Source organism: Schistocerca gregaria, unplaced genomic scaffold (genome assembly GCF_023897955.1).
Source record: "Schistocerca gregaria isolate iqSchGreg1 unplaced genomic scaffold, iqSchGreg1.2 ptg000470l, whole genome shotgun sequence".
NCBI lineage: Eukaryota > Metazoa > Arthropoda > Insecta > Orthoptera > Acrididae > Schistocerca > Schistocerca gregaria.
In genome coordinates this window covers 100,401-128,182 of record NW_026061884.1, presented here as the reverse complement: position 1 = coordinate 128,182, position 27,782 = coordinate 100,401, and the positions used below count along the sequence as shown (strand labels likewise).

The following is a 27,782-nucleotide window of genomic DNA, read 5'->3' as shown; positions in this document are numbered from 1 at the left end:
CCTTATTTGGACCCTTTCGAATCTGAATATAACCTAAAACCTTACGCTCTAATAAAGTTAAAAAGGCAACACTAATTAAAACACAAATAACCAATAAAAGAAAATTCAAAATAAATATAAATAAATCATAAAGTATCAATACTATTTGTAGAAAAAATCTACATAAATGAATTCTAAATTCAACACATTAATCTGTCAAAATAGTAAATAAATTAATATTAATCAATATAACAAAAAATATTTTAACCATATGGTCCTTTCGTACTAATATGGATTAACAATCTTAGGATAGAAACCGACCTGGCTCACGCCGGTCTGAACTCAGATCATGTAAGAATTTAAAGGTCGAACAGACCTAATCATTGGGCTCCTGCACCCAAAATTTTTCTTAATCCAACATCGAGGTCGCAATCTGCTTTGTCGATATGAGCTCTCAAAAACAATTACGCTGTTATCCCTAAGGTAACTTAATCTGATGATCATAAATTATGGATCAAAATAACAAACATAAATAAATGATATAATAATGAAGAGTTTATCTATTCTTCATGTCACCCCAACAAAACATCATCATTAAATATAGAAAGACAAACAAAAAACTATATAAAAGTAAAATGTCAAGCTCTATAGGGTCTTCTCGTCCTAAAGAAGAATTTAAGCCTTTTGACTCAAAAGTTAAATTAAAAAATTTATTAAGAGACAGTTGATTTCTCGTCAAGCCATTCATTCCAGCCACTAATTAAGAGACTAATGATTATGCTACCTTTGCACGGTCAAAATACCGCGGCTCTTTAAAAATACGCTCAGTGAGCAGGCCAGACCTCAAAATATAAACAAGAGGACATGTTTTTGATAAACAGGCGGAAATCAATTTTGCCTAGTTCCTTATAATAAGTTCACAAGGTAAAAATTTCATACAAATAAATATACTAATTCTATCATTATTACAAAAATTTTAAAATTAAATTAATAATCTTAATAAAAAACCTAAAATATTTATAAAATCAAAATAAAAAATAATGAACTACAACGTAATCTTAAAGATAGCTGGTTTAAAGCTTACTATTATATATTTCTATAAAATAAATTATAGGTTATTAACTTCTAAGCTTATCCCTTAAAGAATAAATAAGTTAATATTTTTACTTAAAAAATTAAATAAAAACAAATAACTTTAAAAAATTAATTTTTTTCTTAAGAAACTAGATATCTTGGGAAACGATTAACATCTCATTTCTATAAATAATTTAATAATAATTATGATACATTAACTATAAATTATTTATAAATCAACCCAAATCGAGACAAGTAAAATAAATACTAAAATTTTGATAAACCCTGATACAAAAGGTACAATAAATAAAATCTACTTAAAAAAATTTAAAATAATATTTCATAAAACACTTACATTACCAATAAACTATAATTTAAAAAATCAATTCTATAAAATATACTAAGACAAAAATACAATAAAATTATTTATATTAAATAATTAAATAAACAAAAAATAAATATAATAAAATAAATAATCAAGATATCCTGATTTGCACAGAAAAATTTTCAGTGTAAATGAAACACTTTACTAATAAGTTATATCTTGAAACTCTTCCTAGATACACTTTCCAGTACATCTACTATGTTACGACTTATCTCATCTAAATTGAAGCTACTTTAAAATAAAATAGAATAATCAATAATGAGAGCGACGGGCGATGTGTACACATCTCAGAGCCAATATCAGTTAAATTAAATAAATTAAATTACTATCAAATCCACCTTCATTAACAGTATTTCACTATCAAATCCGTTATAAACAAAAATCTATTGTAACCCACCTCCTCTTAACTATAAGCTGCACCTTGACCTGAATTATTTTATAATTATAAATCTTGAGAATTATAACTCTAAAAAGATTCTCTGATAACGGAGATATACAAACAAATAAATTAAGTAGAGTAAATCGTGTATTATCAATCATGGGGTAGGTTCCTCAGAATGGAATGAGATACCGCCAAATTCTTTGGGTTTAAAGACCTTAACTAATAGTACCCTGGTAAATATAATTAACATTTAAAATAATAGGGTATCTAATCCTAGTTTATTATTTAAATTTCACAGATTCATAAAAAGGGCCACAAATAAATTTTAACATTTCACCTTACAAATTTATATTTCAACCCTAAGAATATAAACAACTGTTTTAACCAATAATATTCACTTGTATCAATCGTATAACCGCGGCTGCTGGCACGAATTATGCCGATACTAAATCAATTGCTAAATCCAAAATCACTTGATAATTAAATCAAATTACTGCAAAAAGAACATTTAGTCTAACAAAACTTACATATAATACAAGGAAAAAGTGAATAAACAAGCAAGAATAAAACTTTTAAAAATAAAAAGTAAGAAAATTTTAAATCTATTAATTCAGGAAAAAATAAAAGATTCAAATATTTAAAGAAAAAAAAAGAAAAAACCACAAACATTAACAAAAAAAAAAGAAACGCCCCTATGTATGACCACAACAACTTCTCTATTATATATAATTAAAGATTAATATGGAACATGTATAGCAATAAATGTATTATATTCTTTCTTATTTAATCTTTCTTTTCACTAATAAATAAAGAAAGATTAAATAATATAATAAATATATTTTATACAATTATGTAATTTAATATAATATGTTATTAATATGAATTCTTTTTTTATATTAAGTTAACTTTCATATATATTAGTTAAATAATCTAATTATAGATAATTTACATAATTATATTATTATAATTAATATAATTATTTATATTAATTATAATATTTTATATTTAAATTAATAATTTTATTTATTATATCCAATTATAATAATATTAAATATTAAATTACATATTATTATATATATTATATTATAATAACCTATTTTAAGCTAAAAACATAAGTAGCTATAATCCTACGTAAATAATTGCATTAAAATAATCAATTGATAATGGTAAGATGAACTTATATTACTTTAATTTCAATTAAATGTAATATATTAATATAAATTATTTATTATATATATATATATATATAAAAAAATAAAATGAGCAGGATAAATTAATCCTAATTAAACAAAATAATACATAAAAGAATTTCAAAAAAAACTTTCGATTTATATATTAAATAAATGAAGTGCCTGTTTAAAGGGTTACCTTGATAGGGTAAATAAAGTAAATAAAATTACCTTCATTAAAATTACATAAGATAGAATTAAACTACCTCCTTTAGTATCAAAAACTAACGTGCATCATACACCTTAATGTAAAAAGGTAAGCTAAACAAGCTAATGGGTTCATACCCCATTTATAGAGGTATCAATCCTCTCCTTTTTAATGACCAACAACTCTACAAAACTTCTCTTCCTATCAACATAATGATAGGAATGATCCTGTCCATTTCATCAAATTCCTGATTTGGGGTTTGAATAGGACTTGAGATCAACTTACTTTCATTTATTCCGCTCCTAAAAAGAAATAAAAATATAATAATAAATGAATCATCAATTAAATATTTTATTGTCCAAGCAATAGCATCGACAATGTTATTATTTTCAATTTTGCTGATTCAAATAAAATATCCCATGGGATGGGAAACAGAATTTATCCCATCAATAATAATTAGATCTAGACTATTATTAAAGATTGGAGCTGCACCTTTCCATTTCTGATTTCCAGAAGTTATAGGAGCATCAAGATGAAATAATTGTTTAACATTAATAACATGACAAAAAATCGCCCCAATAATGGTCTTATCTTATTGTATTCAATTAAGAACTTTTATTTGAACAATTATTATCTTAAGAATTATTATTGGGGCAATGATGATGATGATGAGTCCCATACTCCGTTTACCGAGCGTAGGGGAGCGACGCGGGAGACCCGCGCCGCCATACTAGGCAAGGTCCTAGTGGAGGTGGTTTGCCATTGCCTTCCTCCGACCGTAATGGGGATGATTGATGATGATGATGAAGACGACACAAACACTCAGTCATCACGAGGCAGGTGAAAAATCCCTGACCCCGCCGGGAATCGAACCCGGGACCCCGTGCTCGGGAAGCGAGAACGCTACCGCGAGACCACGAGCTGAGGAGGTTTAAATCAAACATCCTTACGACAACTTTTAGCATATTCATCAATCAGACATTTAGGTTGAATAATTAGATCATTAACAGTCAGAGAAAACATCTGAGAACTATACTTCTTTATTTACTCACTATTAAGATTAATTATAGTTTTATTATTTAAGCAAATAAATTTATTTTTCATAAATCAAATTTATTCAGCCAGAAATATATAAACCGAAATTAAATTCATAATATTCTTATCTTTATTATCTTTAGGTGGACTACCACCATTCCTTGGATTCTTACCAAAATGAATTGTAATACAATCATTAATAGAAAACAATATAACAACTATTATAACTATTATAGTTGTATTTACTACAATTACACTCTACTACTATATACGTATTAGATTCTCAGCTCTAATTATATCATACACAGAAAATTCGTGATCTATAAAGATAAAGTCCCAAAAATCAAGAATCATTCTTCCTATAACAGTAATAATTTCAACAATAGGATTGATTTCAACATCAACCTTAATTTCATTATACTAAGGACTTAAGTTAATCAAACTAATAACCTTCAAAGTTATAATTAAAAGAATAATCTTTTAGGCCTTAGTAAAATTTTACACCTCTAGAATTGCAGTCTAGAATCATAATTGAATATAAGACCTAAATATGAAAAGAGAGAAAACATCTCATAAGTAGATTTACAGTCTACCACCTAAAATTCAGCCATCTTACCACAAAAATGATTATTCTCAACAAACCATAAGGACATTGGTACTTTATACTTCAAATTTGGAGCATGAGCAGGAATAGTAGGAACATCAATAAGAATACTTATTCGTGCTGAACTTGGCCAACCCGGATCTCTAATTGGGGATGACCAGATTTATAATGTTATTATTACAGCTCACGCATTCGTAATAATTTTCTTTATAGTAATACCTATTATAATTGGTGGATTTGGTAATTGACTTGTTCCACTAATAATTGGTGCACCAGATATAGCATTTCCACGAATAAATAATATAAGTTTTTGATTACTACCACCTTCACTAACCCTTCTTCTTACATCTTCTATAGTAGATAATGGTGCTGGTACAGGATGAACAGTTTACCCTCCTCTAGCAGGAGCTATTGCACACGGGGGTGCATCTGTAGATCTAGCTATTTTTTCACTGCACTTAGCAGGTGTATCATCTATTCTTGGTGCAGTGAATTTCATTACAACAGCAATTAATATACGATCAGACAGTATAACTTTAGATCAAACACCTTTATTTGTATGATCTGTAGCTATTACAGCATTACTTCTCCTTCTTTCACTTCCAGTTTTAGCAGGAGCTATTACTATATTATTAACAGATCAAAATTTAAATACATCATTCTTTGACCCTGCAGGAGGGGGTGACCCAATTCTATATCAACACCTATTTTGATTCTTTGGACACCCATAAGTTTATATTTTAATTCTACCGGGGTTCGGAATTATTTCACATATTGTATGTCAAGAAAGAGGAAAAATTGAATCATTTGGAACATTAGGTATAATTTATGCTATACTATCAATTGGACTAATAGGATTTATTGTATGAGCACATCATATATTTACAGTAGGAATGGATGTTGACACACGAGCATATTTTACATCAGCAACAATAATTATTGCTGTACCTACAGGAATTAAGGTATTTAGATGATTAGCTACATTATATGGAACTAAATTCAAGTTCAATCCACCATTATTATGAGCTCTAGGATTTATTTTCCTATTTACAATTGGTGGATTAACAGGATTAGTATTAGCAAATTCATCACTTGATATTGTATTACATGATACATATTATGTAGTAGCCCACTTTCATTATGTATTATCTATAGGAGCAGTATTTGCAATTATAGGAGGTGTCATTCAATGATATCCACTATTTACTGGATTAACTATAAATAATACATGATTAAAAATCCAATTTACAATTATATTCATTGGAGTAAATTTACCATTCTTTCCTCAACACTTCCTAGGATTAGCAGGAATACCTCGACGATACTCTGACTACCCAGACGCATATACATCATGAAACGTAGTATCAAGAATTGGGTCTACAATTTCTATTGTAGGAATCATTATATTCATTGTAATTATATGAGAAAGAATGATTACAAACCGAGCAATTATATTTAGAGCTAACATAAGAAGATCAACAGAATGACTACAAAATAACCCTCCTGCAGAACATAGTTACTCAGAATTACCATTAATCTCTAGATTCTAATATGGCAGATTAGTGCAGTAGATTTAAGCTCTACAAATAAAGGTTTGACCTTTTATTAGAAAATATTTATTAATGGCAACATGATCAAATTTATCTCTTCAAGATGGAGCTTCACCATTAATGGAGCAATTATCATTCTTTCATGATCATATTATGGTCGTATTATTATTAATTACAGTAATTGTAGGTTATGCCCTAAGTTATATATTATTTATTGCCTATACTAACCGTAATATACTTCATGGACATTTAATTGAAACAATCTGAACAGCTTTACCAGCAATTACATTAATTTTTATTGCCCTTCCATCATTACGACTATTATATTTACTTGATGATTCAGTAGATGCAATAATTACAATTAAAACCATTGGACGACAATGATATTGAAGATATGAATATTCAGACTTCATAGACGTAGAATTTGACACTTATATAACACCAGAACAAGACCTAGAAAATGATGGATTCCGACTACTAGATGTAGATAACCGAACAATCCTACCAATAAATACAGAAGTACGAGTATTAACAAGAGCATCAGATGTTCTACACTCATGAGCAGTTCCTGCATTAGGGGTTAAAATTGATGCAACGCCAGGTCGGTTAAATCAAGGAACATTCACAATAAATCGACCTGGATTATTCTTTGGACAATGCTCAGAAATCTGTGGAGCAAACCACACATTTATACCAATTGTAATTGAAAGAACTTCAGTAAATTTATTTATTAAGTGATTATCTAAGATAATTTAAGGAGTTAGTTAAAATAAATAACATTAGAGTGTCAATCTAAAGTAACTAAAAAAAATTAGTACACCTTGAAATTCATCAGATGACTGAAAGTAAGTAATGGTCTCTTAAACCAAATAATAGTAAATTAACGACTACTTCTGATGGGGATATTATTTCCAAATCCCTCAAATATCCCCTCTTATATGATTCTCGCTATTCATTATATTTTCAGCTACATTAATCTTGTTTAATCAAATAAACTTCTTCTCATTTAAACCTAACCTTATTAAAAGAGCAGAAAAAGGAACAATTGAAATAAAAAACTTAAATTGAAAATGATAACAAATCTATTCTCAACATTTGACCCATCAACTAACATCTTTAATTTATCATTAAATTGAACTAGAACATTTCTAGGACTATTATTAATCCCATCACTATTTTGACTTACACCATCACGAATTAACATTATCTGAAATAAACTAAATTTAACCTTACATAATGAATTTAAAACACTTCTTGGACCAAAATCATTTAATGGAACAACATTCATTTTCATCTCAATTTTTATTATAATATTATTTAACAATTTCATAGGATTATTCCCTTATATTTTTACTAGAACAAGACATTTAGCATTAACATTTGCAATTGCCCTACCTATATGGCTAAGATTTATATTATTTGGATGAATTAACCATACTAATCATATATTTACACACCTTGTACCACAAGGTACACCGCCTGCATTAATATCATTTATAGTACTAATTGAAACAATTAGTAATGTTATTCGACCAGGTACATTAGCAGTACGGTTGGCAGCAAATATAATTGGAGGACACTTATTATTAACCTTATTAGGAAACACAGGACCATCTATAGCAATAAACTTAATCTCATTACTAATTATTGGACAAATACTTCTATTAATTCTAGAATCAGCAGTAGCAATAATTCAAGCCTATGTTTTCTCAATTCTAAGAACTCTATATTCTAGAGAAGTATATTAAACCTATGTTAACAACTCACTCAAACCACCCATTCCACTTAGTAGACTATAGACCTTGACCATTAACAGGAGCAGTTGGAGCAATAGTCCTAGTATCAGGACTAGCAAAATGATTCCACCTATTTAATATTAACTTATTCATAATTGGATTTGGAATTACCCTACTAACTATAATTCAATGATGACGAGATGTAGTACGAGAAGGAACATATCAAGGATTACATACAGGATTTGTATCAATTGGATTACGATGAGGAATAATTTTATTTATTGCATCAGAGGTATTATTTTTCGTTTCTTTTTTTTGAGCATTCTTTAGAAGAAGATTAGCACCAACAATTGAACTAGGAATACTATGACCTCCAATAGGAATTCAACCCTTTAACCCTACACAAATTCCATTACTTAATACAGCTATTCTTTTAGCATCAGGAGTAACAGTAACATGAGCACATCATAGTTTAATGGAATCTAATCATACTCAAGCACTACAAGGATTATTCTTCACAGTGTTATTAGGACTATACTTTATAATACTTCAAGCATATGAATATTGAGAAGCACCTTTTACCATTGCAGATGCAGTTTATGGATCAACATTCTTTGTTGCAACAGGATTCCATGGTTTACACGTAATTATTGGAACAATCTTTTTATCAACATGTCTACTTCGACACTCAATAAATCAATTTTCACCAAGACATCACTTTGGATTTGAAGCAGCAGCATGATACTGACACTTCGTAGACGTAGTATGATTATTCTTATATATCTCTATTTATTGATGAGGTAGATAATTGTTTTTCTAGTATAAATAGTACATTTGACTTCCAATCAGAAAGCTTGATATAAATCAAGAAAAACAATTCTAATTCTATCAACAAGAGTTTTCATTAGATTTATTATTCCAATAATTGTTATAATCCTGGCAACAACACTATCAAAAAAATTAATTAATGATCGAGAAAAAAGATCACCATTTGAATGTGGGCTTGATCCAAAAAGATCAGCACGAATACCATTCTCAATACGATTCTTCCTAATCGCAGTAATCTTTTTAATTTTTGATGTAGAAATTGCACTAATTCTACCAATTGTAATTATTTTTAAAACTTCAGACATTATAATCTGAACAGTATCAACAATATTTTTTATTCTAGTTCTATTAGGAGGACTATACCATGAATGAAACCAAGGAGCATTACAATGAGCAGAATAAAGGGTTGTAGTTAAATATAACATTTGGGTTGCATTCAAAAAGTATTGATATTATCAATCAACCTTAAATAGAATAAGAAGCGAAATATTGCAGTCAGTTTCGACCTGGAAGATTGGTATGTACTACCCTTATTCTTATTAATTGAAGCCAAAAAGAGGCGTATTACTGTTAATAATATAATTGAACTATAATAGTTCCAATTAAGGAAATGTAAAGCCAATATGAAAGCTGCTAACTTTTTATATTAGCGGTTAAACTCCGTTAACATTTCTAAAATTTATATAGTTTAAATAAAACATTACATTTTCACTGTAAAAATAATATATCTATATTTATAAATACTTAAAAGTAAAAATACTTCCTTAACATCTTCAGTGTCACGCTCTAATTATAAGCTATTTAAGTAAACGAAAAACAATATTACCAAAATAAATATTCAAAAAATAAAAGTTAAAAGATAAATCTTGAAATTAGAATCATATCAACCTTGAATATAACCAATTAAATAAATAAATAATCTATATAAACCTTGACCACCAAGTAATTCACCTCAACCATAATCAAATGACTTAGATGAATAATAACCTATTTTTAAAGGAATATATCTAATAAACTTAGTTGAAAGAAAAGGTATAAATCATATAGAACCAGCAAATCTAACAAAAGAAAGTATACTTAAAGAAAATAAATTATGAGAAAAATCAAAATTTGAAATAAGATAACCTAAATAAGCACCTAAAATAACAACTGTAATAGTTAAAAACTTTAAATAATAAGGTAAAGCAATCACATGAGGAATAGGAAAAATTAATCAAGATAAAAGACTACCACCAAAAACAGCAACAAACAATAGACCAATTATTCCAAATGAAATATAATAACCCTTATCATCAAAAGAAAATCTAGAATAAAAATTATTATCACCAGATATTGAATAATAAAACAAACGAAAAGAATAAGAAGCAGTTAAAACAGTAGAAAAAAAATAAAGAAAAAAAAATTAAACAATTAATTCATCTTAAACAAACCATCTCAAGAATTAAATCCTTTGAATAAAATCCCGCTAAAAAAGGTATTCCACACAAAGATAAACTAGAAACATTAAAACAAACTGAAGTTAAAGGTATGAAATTAACAATTGATCCTATAAAACGAATATCCTGAGAATCCTTCAAATTATGAATTATTGAACCTGCACATATAAATAATAATGCCTTAAATAAAGCATGAGCCAATAAATGAAAAAATGCAAGCTTTGGATAACCTATAGCCAAAATTCTTATTATTAAACCAAGTTGTCTTAAAGTAGAAAGAGCAATAATCTTCTTTAAATCAAACTCAAAATTAGCGCCCAATCCAGCCATAAATATAGTTATACAACCAATTAAAAGTAAAAATCAACCACAATTATAAGTATCCAATATTGGTCTAAAACGAATTAATAAATAAACACCAGCAGTAACAAGAGTAGAAGAATGAACTAAAGCAGAAACAGGAGTAGGAGCTGCTATAGCAGCAGGATGTCATGAAGAGAAAGGAATCTGAGCTCTCTTAGTTATAGCTGCTAAAACAATTAATATAGTAATGAGCTTTATTTCAAAAGAATTAGAAATAAAATCATAATAATAAATATAATTTCAACCACTAAAATTTAACATTCATGCAATAGAAATTAAAATAGCAACATCACCAATACGATTAGAAAGTGCAGTTAATATACCAGCACTATAAGATTTTACATTTTGATAATAAATAACTAAACAATAAGAAACTAAACCTAAACCATCTCAACCTAATAAAATTCTAATTAAATTAGGACTAATAATTAAAAAACCTATAGAAAGAATAAATATTAAAACAATAATAATAAAACGATTTATATTCTTTTCACCAGATATATAATCCTCTCTATAATAAATAACCAAAGAAGAAATATATATAACAAAAGATATAAAAATAAGAGATATTCAATCCAAAATTAAAGTTATAACAACTATAGAACCATTTAAATTGAAAAGCTCTCACTCAACAAAAACTCTATAATCAATTATTAAATAATAAATACCTAAAATAAAAATTATAGTTCTCGAAATAAACAAAGAAAAAAAACTCAAAGAACAAATAGAAAATAAATTCACGGCCTAAGATGAAAAACTTCATATCATTCATTCCACAAAACAATATTTTTAATTAAAATACTTAAGCAAACTAAACAAAGAAATATTCACCCTTTAAACAGAGAATATTTAAAGGCAATCAATGTAAAAGTAAAAGATGATATTCACGAAAATAACCAAGAGAACAAGTATAAACACCAGAATAATAATTCCCATGCTGAGAATAAGAATATATATACAAAGTATAAACAGCTCTAAAAAAAGATAAAAAAATCAAAGCAAAGAATCTAAAAGAAGATCAAGATATAATTCTATTTAATAATCTAATTTCACCTACCAAATTTAAAGAAGGAGGAGCAGCCATATTTGATGATCTTAAAAGAAATCATCATAAAGCCATTCTTGGCATCAAATTAATTATACCCTTGTTAATTAATAATCTTCGTCTACCTAAACGTTCATAAATAATATTAGATAAACAAAATAAACCAGAAGAACATAAACCATGACCAACCATTAGAGAAAGAGAACCTACACAACCTCATCAATTCATAGTCATCAATCCACCAATAACCATTCTTATATGAGCAACAGAAGAATATGCAATTAAAGACTTTAAATCAACCTGACGAAAACAAATAAATCTTACAATAACACCCCCAGATAAACCTAAAGACAATCAAAAATAATTAAACTTTAAACCCAAATAAGAAATAACCTTTATAACACGAAAAATACCATAACCACCTAACTTTAATAAAACACCAGCAAGAATTATTCTACCTGAAATAGGGGCCTCTACATGAGCCTTAGGAAGTCATAAATGAACCAAAAACATAGGTATCTTAACTAAAAAAGCCAAAATTATAAATACATAAAACATAAAATAATAAGAACCAAAATCAACCAATAAAGGAAAATATAAAGTATTAGAAAAATCATAAACCTTAAATAAAACTAATAATAAAGGTAATCTAGCAACCAAAGTATAAAAAATTAAATAAACACCAGCCTGCAAACGCTCAGGTTGATAACCCCAACCCAAAATTAAAAGTAAAGTAGGAACTAATCTAGCCTCAAAAAAATTATAAGAAGTAAGAAGACTTAATCTAGCAAATGAACAATAAAGCATAATTATTAAAATCAAAACCATAAAAACAAAAAAATTAGAATGATATGAACTTAATTAAACTGAACCTCTAGCAGTGATTATTAAAGAACAAATCCAAAAACTAAGTAAAATTAAACTAAAAGAAAAATAATCAATACCAAAATAATATCTAATTATATTCAAATCAGCATATGAATAAACACAAATTATAAAAACAAAACCCGACAGAAACATTAAAGAATGAACCAACCATCAACAATTATTTAATAAACAAAGAGGGATCAAAAAAATAGTTATAAATAAATACTTTAACATAAAGATAAACCAAAAGAATTAAAAAAATCATTACCATGAGAACGAATTATTGAAACTAAAATAGAAAGACCTAAAGCACCCTCACAAACAGAAAAAACTAAAAAAATAACAGGAAAAAAATAATCATAATCAAACTCAATAAGAAAAACAATAACTAACATAAATAAAGAAAGAACAATATATTCTAATCTCAAAAGAACCATTAATAAATGTTTACGTTTAGAAGAAAAAACATAAACACCAGCAAAATAAATCAATAAAGAAGTAAAAATAGAGAATATAAACATTAGTTTTAATAGTTTAAAAAAAACATCTGTCTCGCGTGTTTGAAATAAGTCCAGCCCCCACTTTTAAAACTTCAGAGGTGGAAAAGCTTCCATCATCGGTCCCCAAAACCGGTATTTTAAATAAACTAACCCCTGAAATGATCAAAATAATAATTATATCATTATCAAATGTAATAAATATTAATTTTATTAAATTAAGACACCCAATATCAATAATGCTTTTTATTATCCTTCAAACCTTCCTAGTTGGATTAATAACAGGAACAATAATAGAAAGATATTGATTATCATATATTTTATTTTTAACATTTCTTGGTGGTATACTAGTATTATTTGTTTACATTACAAGAATTGCATCAAACGAAATATTTCAGCCTAAATCAATCACTATAATTATTACATTAATAATGTGAGTATTTATCATATTAATATTAATTATTCTAGATATATCTATATTTATAGACTTTTTCAAAAACACCGAAACTATAAATATTGATAATTCAATCAATTATCAAGAAATAACAATATCTTTAGAAAAATTATATAATAGACCAACATTCATTATTACAATAATAATAATAATTTATTTATTTTTAGCACTACTTGCAGTTGTTAAAATCACCAATATTAATCAGGGACCTATTCGTAAAATAAGATAATTACTAATGAATAAACCCTTACGATTAAGACATCCTTTAATTAAAATTATTAATAACTCTTTAATTGACTTACCTGCCCCAACAAATATTTCATTTTGATGAAATTTTGGATCCCTATTAGGGTTATGTTTGGTAATTCAAATCGTAACTGGACTATTTTTAGCTATACATTATACATCAAATATTGAAATAGCATTCAGTAGTGTAGTACACATCTGCCGAGACGTAAATAATGGTTGAATTATCCGAACCTTACACGCAAATGGAGCATCTATATTTTTTATTTGTATTTACTTACATGTAGGACGGGGAATTTACTATGGATCTTATATATATATACATACCTGAATAATTGGTACAGTGATTTTATTTTTAGTTATAGCAACTGCATTTATAGGATATGTCTTACCCTGAGGCCAAATATCTTTTTGAGGTGCAACAGTAATTACTAATTTATTATCAGCAATCCCATACTTAGGAACAGATTTAGTCCAATGAGTATGAGGAGGATTCGCTGTTGATAATGCAACATTAAATCGATTCTTCACATTCCATTTTGTATTACCATTTATTATTGCTGCTATAGCAGCAATTCATTTATTTTTTCTTCACCAAACAGGATCTAATAATCCTCTTGGACTAAATGGAGATATTGAAAAAATTCCATTCCATCCATACTTTACCTTTAAGGATTCTATTACATTTGTAATAATAACATCATTATTAATTATACTATGTTTAATTAATCCTTACCTATTAGGAGATCCAGATAACTTTGTACCTGCCAACCCATTAGTAACACCAGTTCACATTCAACCAGAATGATATTTCCTATTTGCATATGCAATTCTACAATCTATCCCTAATAAGTTAGGAGGTGTTATTGCATTATTTTTATCAATTAGAATCTTAATAATTTTACCATTTTATAATAAAACACCATTCCGAGGCATTCAATTTTACCCTATTAATCAAATTTTATTCTGAATTATTGTAGTTGTTGTATGCTTACTAACGTGAATTGGTAAACGACCTGTTGAAGAACCTTATATTATAACAGGTCAAATCTTAACAATTATTTACTTCACATATTTCTTAATTAATGTCCATGTCGCAAACGCATGAGATAAATTAATTAAGGAATAAAGTTAATTAGCTTAGGAAAAGCATATGTTTTGAAAACATAAAATTAGAATTTTAACTCTTCTATTAACTTTTCTCAAAAAATTTCACTAAACAAATGAGATAAATAAAATCTTTAAACCAACAAAGAAAATAAAAAAATTCAAAGATAAAGGTAAAAAACTTTTTCAAGCTAAGTACATTAATTTATCATAACGGAACCGTGGTAATGTTCCACGAACCCAAATAAAACCAAAAGATATAATAGCAAGCTTAATAAAAAATATAAAAGAATAAAAATCACCGCCCAAAAAAATTAAAGCCAATAACATTCTTATGAAGACAATTCTAGTATATTCAGCTAAAAAATTAAAGTAAAACCACCCGCACCATACTCAATATTAAATCCTGAAACTAACTCAGATTCCCCTTCAGCAAAATCAAAAGGAGTACGATTAGTTTCAGCTAAGCAAGAAGCAAAACAAGCTAAAGCTAAAGGAAAAGAAATAATAATAAATCAACAATAAAGCTGATAGTTTATAAAATCAAACATATTAAAACTACCAATTAAAATAATTAAAGACAATAAAATTAAAGATAAACTAACTTCATAAGAAATTGTTTGAGCAACAGAACGAAGAGAACCTAATAATGAATAATTTGAATTAGAAGATCAACCAGCAATTATAACAGTATAAACACCTAATCTAGTACAACATAAAAAAAATAAAAATCCATAAGAAAAAGAATACATATAAGTTAAATAAGGAAAAATTACTCAAACGGCTAAAGAAATCATTAAATTAAAAACAGGGGAAAAATAATAAAGTAGGTAATTAGATATAATAGGAATTGGCTGCTCCTTACAAATTAACTTAATAGCATCTCTAAATGGCTGAGGAATTCCAACAAAACCTACCTTATTTGGACCCTTTCGAATCTGAATATAACCTAAAACCTTACGCTCTAATAAAGTTAAAAAGGCAACACTAATTAAAACACAAATAACCGATAAAAGAAAATTCAAAATAAATATAAATAAATCATAAAGTATCAATACTATTTGTAGAAAAAATCTACATAAATGAATTCTAAATTCAACACATTAATCTGTCAAAATAGTAAATAAATTAATATTAATCAATATAACAAAAAATATTTTAACCATATGGTCCTTTCGTACTAATATGGATTAACAATCTTAGGATAGAAACCGACCTGGCTCACGCTGGTCTGAACTCAGATCATGTAAGAATTTAAAGGTCGAACAGACTTAATCATTGGGCTCCTGCACCCAAAATTTTTCTTAATCCAACATCGAGGTCGCAATCTGCTTTGTCGATATGAGCTCTCAAAAACAATTACGCTGTTATCCCTAAGGTAACTTATTCTTATGATCATAAATTATGGATCAAAATAACAAACATAAATAAATGATATAATAATGAAGAGTTTATCTATTCTTCATGTCACCCCAACAAAACATCATCATTAAATATAGAAAGACAAACAAAAAACTATATAAAAGTAAAATGTCAAGCTCTATAGGGTCTTCTCGTCCTAAAGAAGAATTTAAGCCTTTTGACTCAAAAGTTAAATTCAAAAATTTATTATGAGACAATTGATTTCTCGTCAAGCCATTCATTCCAGCCACTAATTAAGAGACTAATGATTATGCTACCTTTGCACGGTCAAAATACCGCGGCTCTTTAAAAATACGCTCAGTGAGCAGGCCAGACCTCAAAATATAAACAAGAGGACATGTTTTTGATAAACAGGCGGAAATCAATTTTGCCTAGTTCCTTATAATAAGTTCACAAGGTAAAAATTTCATACAAATAAATATACTAATTCTATCATTATTACAAAAATTTTAAAATTAAATTAATAATCTTAATAAAAAACCTAAAATATTTATAAAATCAAAATAAAAAATAATGAACTAAAACGTAATCTTAAAGATAGCTGGTTTAAAGCTTACTATTATATTTCTATAAAATAAATTATAGGTTATTAACTTCAAAGCTTATCCCTTAAAGAATAAATAAGTTAATATTTTTACTTAAAAAATTAAATAAAAACAAATAACTTTAAAAAATTAAATTTTTTCTTAAGAAACTAGATATCTTGGGAAACGATTAACATCTCATTTCTATAAATAATTTAATAATAATTATGGTACATTAACTATAAATTATTTATAAATCAACCCAAATCGAGACAAGTAAAATAAATACTAAAATTTTGATAAACCCTGATACAAAAGGTACAATAAATAAAATCTACTTAAAAAAATTTAAAATAATATTTCATAAAACACTTACATTACCAATAAACTATAATTTAAAAAATCAATTCTATAAAATATACTGAGACAAAAATACATTAAAATTATTTATATTAAATAATTAAATAAACAAAAAATAAATATAATAAAATAAATAATCAAGATATCCTGATTTGCACAGAAAAATTTTCAGTGTAAATGAAACACTTTACTAATAAGTTATATCTTGAAACTCTTCCTAGATACACTTTCCAGTACATCTACTATGTTACGACTTATCTCATCTAAATTGAAGCTACTTTAAAATAAAATAGAATAATCAATAATGAGAGCGACGGGCGATGTGTACACATCTCAGAGCCAATATCAGTTAAATTAAATAAATTAAATTACTATCAAATCCACCTTCATTAACAGTACTTCACTATCAAATCCGTTATAAACAAAAATCTATAGTAACCCACCTCCTCTTAACTATAAGCTGCACCTTGACCTGAAATATTTTATAATTATAAATCTTGAGAATTATAACTCTAAAAAGATTCTCTGATAACGGAGATATACAAACAAATAAATTAAGTAGAGTAAATCGTGTATTATCAATCATGGGGTAGGTTCCTCTGAATGGAATGAGATACCGCCATATTCTTTGGGTTTAAAGACCTTAACTAATAGTACCCTGGTAAATGTAATTAACATTAAAATAATAGGGTATCTAATCCTAGTTTATTATTTAAATTTCACAGATTCATAAAAAGGGCCACAAATAAATTTTAACATTTCACCTTACAAATTTATATTTCAACCCTAATAATATAAACAACTGTTTTAACCAATAATATTCACTTGTATCAATCGTATAACCGCGGCTGCTGGCACGAATTATGCCGATACTAAATCAATTGCTAAATCCAAAATCACTTGATAATTAAATCAAATTACTGCAAAAAGAACATTTAGTCTAACAAAACTTACTTATAAAACAAAGAAAAAGTGAATAAACAAGCAAGAATAAAACTTTTTAAAAAAAATAAGAAAATTTTAAATCTATTAATTCAGGAAAAAATAAAAGATTCAAATATTTAAAGAAAAAAAAGAAAAAAACCACAAACATTAACAAAAAAAAAAGAAGAAACGCCCCTATGTATGACCACAACAACTTCTCTATTATATATAATAAAGATTAATATGGAACATGTATAGCAATAAATGTATTATATTCTTTCTTATTTAATCTTTCTTTTCACTAATAAATAAAGAAAGATTAAATAATATAATAAATATATTTTATACAATTATGTAATTTAATATAATATGTTATTAATAAGAATTCTTTTTTTTATATTAAGTTAACTTTCATATATATTAGTTAAATAATCTAATTATAGATAATTTACATAATTATATTATTATAATTAATATAATTATTTATATTAATTATAATATTTTATATTTAAATTTATAATTTTATTTATTATATCCAATTATAATAATATTAAATATTAAATTACATATTATTATATATATTATATTATAATAACCTATTTTAAGCTAAAAACATAAGTAGCTAAAATCCTAGGTAAATAATTGCATTAAAATAATCAATTGATAATGGTAAGATGAACTTATAATACTTTAATTTCAATTAAATGTAATATATTAATATAAATTATTTATTATATATATATAAAAAAAATGAGCAGGATAAATTAATCCTAATTAAACAAAATAATACACAAAAGAATTTCAAAAAAAAACTTTCGATTTATATATTAAATACATGAAGTGCCTGATTAAAGGGTTACCTTGATAGGGTAAATAAAGTAAATAAAATTACCTTCATTAAAATTACATAAGATAGAATTAAACTACCTCCTTTAGTATCAAAAACTAACGTGCATCATACACCTTAATGTAAAAAGGTAAGCTAAACAAGCTAATGGGTTCATACCCCATTTATAGAGGTATCAATCCTCTCCTTTTTAATGACCAACAACTCTACAAAACTTCTCTTCCTATCAACATAATGATAGGAATGATCCTGTCCATTTCATCAAATTCCTGATTTGGGGTTTGAATAGGACTTGAGATCAACTTACTTTCATTTATTCCGCTCCTAACAAGAAATAAAAATATAATAATAAATGAATCATCAATTAAATATTTTATTGTCCAAGCAATAGCATCGACAATATTATTATTTTCAATTTTGCTGATTCAAATAAAATATCCCATGGGATGGGAAACAGAATTTATCCCATCAATAATAATTAGATCTAGACTATTATTAAAGATTGGAGCTGCACCTTTCCATTTCTGATTTCCAGAAGTTATAGGAGCATCAAGATGAAATAATTGTTTAACATTAATAACTTGACAAAAAATCGCCCCAATAATGGTCTTATCTTATTGTATTCAATTAAGAACTTTTATTTGAACAATTATTATCTTAAGAATTATTATTGGGGCAATAGGAGGTTTAAATCAAACATCCTTACGACAACTTTTAGCATATTCATCAATCAGACATCTAGGTTGAATAATTAGATCATTAACAGTCAGAGAAAACATCTGAGAACTATACTTCATTATTTACTCACTATTAAGATTAATTATAGTTTTATTATTTAAGCAAATAAATTTATTTTTCATAAATCAAATTTATTCAGCCAGAAATATAAAAACCGAAATTAAATTCATAATATTCTTATCTTTATTATCTTTAGGTGGACTACCACCATTCCTTGGATTCTTACCAAAATGAATTGTAATACAATCATTAATAGAAAACAATATAACAACTATTATAACTATTATAGTTGTATTAACTACAATTACACTCTACTACTATATACGTATTAGATTCTCAGCTCTAATTATATCATACACAGAAAATTCGTGATCTATAAAGATAAAGTCCCAAAAATCAAGAATCATTCTTCCTATAACAGTAATAATTTCAACAATAGGATTGATTTCAACATCAACCTTAATTTCATTATACTAAGGACTTAAGTTAATCAAACTAATAACCTTCAAAGTTATAATTAAAAGAATCATCTTTTAGGCCTTAGTAAAATTTTACACCTCTAGAATTGCAGTCTAGAATCATAATTGAATATAAGACCTAAATATGATAAGAGAGAAAACATCTCATAAGTAGATTTACAGTCTACCACCTAAAATTCAGCCATCTTACCGCAAAAATGATTATTCTCAACAAACCATAAGGACATTGGTACTTTATACTTCATATTTGGAGCATGAGCAGGAATAGTAGGAACATCAATAAGAATACTTATTCGTGCTGAACTTGGCCAACCCGGATCTCTAATTGGGGATGACCAGATTTATAATGTTATTATTACAGCTCACGCATTCGTAATAATTTTCTTTATAGTAATACCTATTATAATTGGTGGATTTGGTAATTGACTTGTTCCACTAATAATTGGTGCACCAGATATAGCATTTCCACGAATAAATAATATAAGTTTTTGATTACTACCACCTTCACTAACCCTTCTTCTTACATCTTCTATAGTAGATAATGGTGCTGGTACAGGATGAACAGTTTACCCTCCTCTAGCAGGAGCTATTGCACACGGGGGTGCATCTGTAGATCTAGCTATTTTTTCACTGCACTTAGCAGGTGTATCATCTATTCTTGGTGCAGTGAATTTCATTACAACAGCAATTAATATACGATCAGAAAGTATAACTTTAGATCAAACACCTTTATTTGTATGATCTGTAGCTATTACAGCATTACTTCTCCTTCTTTCACTTCCAGTTTTAGCAGGAGCTATTACTATATTATTAACAGATCGAAATTTAAATACATCATTCTTTGACCCTGCAGGAGGGGGTGACCCAATTCTATATCAACATCTATTTTGATTCTTTGGACACCCATAAGTTTATATTTTAATTCTACCGGGGTTCGGAATTATTTCACATATTGTATGTCAAGAAAGAGGAAAAATTGAATCATTTGGAACATTAGGTATAATTTATGCTATACTATCAATTGGACTAATAGGATTTATTGTATGAGCACATCATATATTTACAGTAGGAATGGATGTTGACACACGAGCATATTTTACATCAGCAACAATAATTATTGCTGTACCTACAGGAATTAAGGTATTTAGATGATTAGCTACATTATATGGAACTAAATTCAAGTTCAATCCACCATTATTATGAGCTCCAGGATTTATTTTCCTATTTACAATTGGTGGATTAACAGGATTAGTATTAGCAAATTCATCACTTGATATTGTATTACATGATACATATTATGTAGTAGCCCACTTTCATTATGTATTATCTATAGGAGCAGTATTTGCAATTATAGGAGGTGTCATTCAATGATATCCACTATTTACAGGATTAACTATAAATAATACATGATTAAAAATCCAATTTACAATTATATTCATTGGAGTAAATTTAACATTCTTTCCTCAACACTTCCTAGGATTAGCAGGAATACCTCGACGATACTCTGACTACCCAGACGCATATACATCATGAAACGTAGTATGAAGAATTGGGTCTACAATTTCTATTGTAGGAATCATTATATTCATTGTAATTATATGAGAAAGAATGATTACAAACCGAGCAATTATATTTAGAGCTAACATAAGAAGATCAACAGAATGACTACAAAATAACCGTCCTGCAGAACATAGTTACTCAGAATTACCATTAATCTCTAGATTCTAATATGGCAGATTAGTGCAGTAGATTTAAGCTCTACAAATAAAGGTTTGACCTTTTATTAGAAAATATTTATTAATGGCAACATGATCAAATTTATCTCTTCAAGATGGAGCTTCACCATTAATGGAGCAATTATCATTCTTTCATGATCATACTAAGGTCGTATTATTATTAATTACAGTAATTGTAGGTTATGCCCTAAGTTATATATTATTTATTGCCTATACTAACCGTAATATACTTCATGGACATTTAATTGAAACAATCTGAACAGCTTTACCAGCAATTACATTAATTTTTATTGCCCTTCCATCATTACGACTATTATATTTACTTGATGATTCAGTAGATGCAATAATTACAATTAAAACCATTGGACGACAATGATATTGAAGATATGAATATTCAGACTTCATAGACGTAGAATTTGACACTTATATAACACCAGAACAAGCCGTAGAAAATGATGGATGCCGACTACTAGATGTAGATAACCGAACAATCCTACCAATAAATACAGAAGTACGAGTATTAACAAGAGCATCAGATGTTCTACACTCATGAGCAGTTCCTGCATTAGGGGTTAAAATTGATGCAACGCCAGGTCGGTTAAATCAAGGAACATTCACAATAAATCGACCTGGATTATTCTTTGGACAATGCTCAGAAATCTGTGGAGCAAACCACAGATTTATACCAATTGTAATTGAAAGAACTTCAGTAAATTTATTTATTAAGTGATTATCTAAGATAATTTAAGGAGTTAGTTAAAATAAATAACATTAGAGTGTCAATCTAAAGTAACTAAAAAAAATTAGTACACCTTGAAATTCATCAGATGACTGAAAGTAAGTAATGGTCTCCTAAACCAAATAATAGTAAATTAACGACTACTTCTGATGGGGAAATTATATCCAAATCCCTCAAATATCCCCTCTTATATGATTCTCACTATTCATTATATTTTCAGCTACATTAATCTTGTTTAATCAAATAAACTTCTTCTCATTTAAACCTAACCTTATTAAAAGAGCAGAAAAAGGAACAATTGAAATAAAAAACTTAAATTGAAAATGATAACAAATCTATTCTCAACATTTGACCCATCAACTAACATCTTTAATTTATCATTAAATTGAACTAGAACATTTCTAGGACTATTATTAATCCCATCACTATTTTGACTTACACCATCACGAATTAACATTATCTGAAATAAACTAAATTTAACCTTACATAATGAATTTAAAACACTTCTTGGACCAAAATCATTTAATGGAACAACATTCATTTTCATCTCAATTTTTATTATAATATTATTTAACAATTTCATAGGATTATTCCCTTATATTTTTACTAGAACAAGACATTTAGCATTAACATTTGCAATTGCCCTACCTATATGGCTAAGATTTATATTATTTGGATGAATTAACCATACTAATCATATATTTACACACCTTGTACCACAAGGTACACCGCCTGCATTAATATCATTTATAGTACTAATTGAAACAATTAGTAATGTTATTCGACCAGGTACATTAGCAGTACGGTTGGCAGCAAATATAATTGCAGGACACTTATTATTAACCTTATTAGGAAACACAGGACCATCTATAGCAATAAACTTAATCTCATTACTAATTATTGGACAAATACTTCTATTAATTCTAGAATCAGCAGTAGCAATAATTCAAGCCTATGTTTTCTCAATTCTAAGAACTCTATATTCTAGAGAAGTATATTAAACCTATGTTAACAACTCACTCAAACCACCCATTCCACTTAGTAGACTATAGACCTTGACCATTAACAGGAGCAATTGGAGCAATAGTCCTAGTATCAGGACTAGCAAAATGATTCCACCTATTTAATATTAACTTATTCATAATTGGATTTGGAATTACCCTACTAACTATAATTCAATGATGACGAGATGTAGTACGAGAAGGAACATATCAAGGATTACATACAGGATTTGTATCAATTGGATTACGATGAGGAATAATTTTATTTATTGCATCAGAGGTATTATTTTTCGTTTCTTTTTTTTGAGCATTCTTTAGAAGAAGATTAGCACCAACAATTGAACTAGGAATACTATGACCTCCAATAGGAATTCAACCCTTTAACCCTACACAAATTCCATTACTTAATACAGCTATTCTTTTAGCATCAGGAGTAACAGTAACATGAGCACATCATAGTTTAATGGAATCTAATCATACTCAAGCACTACAAGGATTATTCTTCACAGTGTTATTAGGACTATACTTTATAATACTTCAAGCATATGAATATTGAGAAGCACCTTTTACCATTGCAGATGCAGTTTATGGATCAACATTCTTTGTTGCAACAGGATTCCATGGTTTACACGTAATTATTGGAACAATCTTTTTATCAACATGTCTACTTCGACACTCAATAAATCAATTTTCACCAAGACATCACTTTGGATTTGAAGCAGCAGCATGATACTGACACTTCGTAGATGTAGTATGATTATTCTTATATATCTCTATTTATTGATGAGGTAGATAATTGTTTTTCTAGTATAAATAGTACATTTGACTTCCAATCAGAAAGCTTGATATAAATCAAGAAAAACAATTCTAATTCTATCAACAAGAGTTTTCATTAGATTTATTATTCCAATAATTGTTATAATCCTGGCAACAACACTATCAAAAAAATTAATTAATGATCGAGAAAAAAGATCACCATTTGAATGTGGGCTTGATCCAAAAAGATCAGCACGAATACCATTCTCAATACGATTCTTCCTAATCGCAGTAATCTTTTTAATTTTTGATGTAGAAATTGCACTAATTCTACCAATTGTAATTATTTTTAAAACTTCAGACATTATAATCTGAACAGTATCAACAATATTTTTTATTCTAGTTCTATTAGGAGGACTATACCATGAATGAAGCCAAGGAGCATTACAATGAGCAGAATAAAGGGTTGTAGATAAATATAACATTTGGGTTGCATTCAAAAAGTATTGATATTATCAATCAACCTTAAATAGAATAAGAAGCGAAATATTGCAGTCAGTTTCGACCTGGAAGATTGGTATGTACTACCCTTATTCTTATTAATTGAAGCCAAAAAGAGGCGTATTACTGTTAATAATATAATTGAACTATAATAGTTCCAATTAAGGAAATGTAAAGCCAATATGAAAGCTGCTAACTTTTTATATTAGCGGTTAAACTCCGTTAACATTTCTAAAATTTATATAGTTTAAATAAAACATTACATTTTCACTGTAAAAGTAATATATCTATATTTATAAATACTTAAAAGTAAAAATACTTCCTTAACATCTTCAGTGTCACGCTCTAATTATAAGCTATTTAAGTAAACGAAAAACAATATTACCAAAATAAATATTCAAAAAATAAAAGTTAAAAGATAAATCTTGAAATTAGAATCATATCAACCTTGAATATAACCAATTAAATAAATAAATAATCTATATAAACCTTGACCACCAAGTAATTCACCTCAACCATAATTAAATGACTTAGATGAATAATAACCTATTTTTAAAGGAATATATCTAATAAACTTAGTTGAAAGAAAAGGTATAAATCATATAGAACCAGCAAATCTAACAAAAGAAAGTATACTTAAAGAAAATAAATTATGAGAAAAATCAAAATTAGAAATAAGATAACCTAAATAAGCACCTAAAATAACAACTGTAATAGTTACAGACTTTAAATAATAAGGTAAAGCAATCACATGAGGAATAGGAAAAATTAATCAAGATAAAAGACTACCACCAAAAACAGCAACAAACAATAGACCAATTATTCCAAATGAAATATAATAACCCTTATCATCAAAAGAAAATCTAGAATAAAAATTATTATCACCAGATATTGAATAATAAAACAAACGAAATTAATAAGAAGCAGTTAAACCAGTAGAAAAAAAATAAAGAAAAAAAATTAAACAATTAATTCATCTTAAACAAACCATCTCAAGAATTAAATCCTTTGAATAAAATCCCGCTAAAAAAGGTATTCCACACAAAGATAAACTAGAAACATTAAAACAAACTGAAGTTAAAGGTATGAAATTAACAATTGATCCTATAAAACGAACATCCTGAGAATCCTTCAAATTATGAATTATTGAACCTGCACATATAAATAATAATGCCTTAAATAAAGCATGAGCCAATAAATGAAAAAATGCAAGCTTTGGATAACCTATAGCCAAAATTCTTATTATTAAACCAAGTTGTCTTAAAGTAGAAAGAGCAATAATCTTCTTTAAATCAAACTCAAAATTAGCGCCCAATCCAGCCATAAATATAGTTATACAACCAATTAAAAGTAAAAATCAACCACAATTATAAGTATCCAATATTGGTCTAAAACGAATTAATAAATAAACACCAGCAGTAACAAGAGTAGAAGAATGAACTAAAGCAGAAACAGGAGTAGGAGCTGCTATAGCAGCAGGAAGTCATGAAGAGAAAGGAATCTGAGCTCTCTTAGTTATAGCTGCTAAAACAATTAATATAGTAATGAGCTTTATTTCAAAAGAATTAGAAATAAAATCATAATAATAAATATAATTTCAACCACCAAAATTTAACATTCATGCAATAGAAATTAAAATAGCAACATCACCAATACGATTAGAAAGTGCAGTTAATATACCAGCACTATAAGATTTTACATTTTGATAATAAATAACTAAACAATAAGAAACTAAACCTAAACCATCTCAACCTAATAAAATTCTAATTAAATTAGGACTAATAATTAAAAAACCTATAGAAAGAATAAATATTAAAACAATAATAATAAAACGATTTATATTCTTTTCACCAGATATATAATCCTCTCTATAATAAATAACCAAAGAAGAAATATATATAACAAAAGATATAAAAATAAGAGATATTCAATCCAAAATTAAAGTTATAACAACTATAGAACCATTTAAATTGAAAAGCTCTCACTCAACAAAAACTCTATAATCAATTATTAAATAATAAATACCTAAAATAAAAATTATAGTTCTCGAAATAAACAAAGAAAAAAAACTCAAAGAACAAATAGAAAATAAATTCACGGCCTAAGATGAAAAACTTCATATCATTGATTCCACAAAACAATATTTTTAATTAAAATACTTAAGCAAACTAAACAAAGAAATATTCACCCTTTAAACAGAGAATATTTAAAGGCAATCAATGTAAAAGTAAAAGATGATATTCACGAAAATAACCAAAAGAACAAGTATAAACACCAGAATAATAATTCCCATGCTGAGAATAAGAATATATATACAAAGTATAAACAGCTGTAAAAAAAGATAAAAAAATCAAAGCAAAGAATCTAAAAGAAGATCAAGATATAATTCTATTTAATAATCTAATTTCACCTACCAAATTTAAAGAAGGAGGAGCAGCCATATTTGATGATCTTAAAAGAAATCATCATAAAGCCATTCTTGGCATCAAATTAATTATACCCTTGTTAATTAATAATCTTCGTCTACCTAAACGTTCATAAATAATATTAGATAAACAAAATAAACCAGAAGAACATAAACCATGACCAACCATTAGAGAAAGATAACCTACACAACCTCATCAATTCATAGTCATCAATCCACCAATAACCATTCTTATATGAGCAACAGAAGAATATGCAATTAAAGACTTTAAATCAACCTGACGAAAACAAATAAATCTTACAATAACACCCCCAGATAAACCTAAAGGCAATCAAAAATAATTAAACTTTAAACCCAAATAAGAA

General features: G+C 27.1%; 4 long non-coding RNA genes across 4 annotated transcripts in view; 2 read left to right on the top strand and 2 right to left on the bottom strand.

Moving 5' to 3' along the window:
* LOC126313189 (uncharacterized) overlaps positions 1–27,782 on the top strand; it is a 125,844-nt gene that overhangs the window by 15,753 nt on the left and 82,309 nt on the right. The gene's annotated exons all lie outside the window — the stretch shown is intronic.
* Positions 1–27,782, bottom strand: part of LOC126313199 (uncharacterized) — a 114,903-nt gene that overhangs the window by 20,263 nt on the left and 66,858 nt on the right. The gene's annotated exons all lie outside the window — the stretch shown is intronic.
* Positions 205–17,380, bottom strand: LOC126313191 (uncharacterized). The gene is made up of 2 exons (XR_007555063.1): positions 16,237–17,380; positions 205–355 (listed from the first exon to the last, which is right to left on the bottom strand). It is a non-coding gene; the product is annotated as an uncharacterized LOC126313191 (long non-coding RNA).
* LOC126313192 (uncharacterized) overlaps positions 349–27,782 on the top strand; it is a 31,748-nt gene continuing 4,314 nt past the window's right edge. The window contains exon 1 of the long non-coding RNA XR_007555064.1: positions 349–462. This is a non-coding gene — a long non-coding RNA (uncharacterized LOC126313192). The remainder of the gene's footprint in view (positions 463–27,782) is intronic.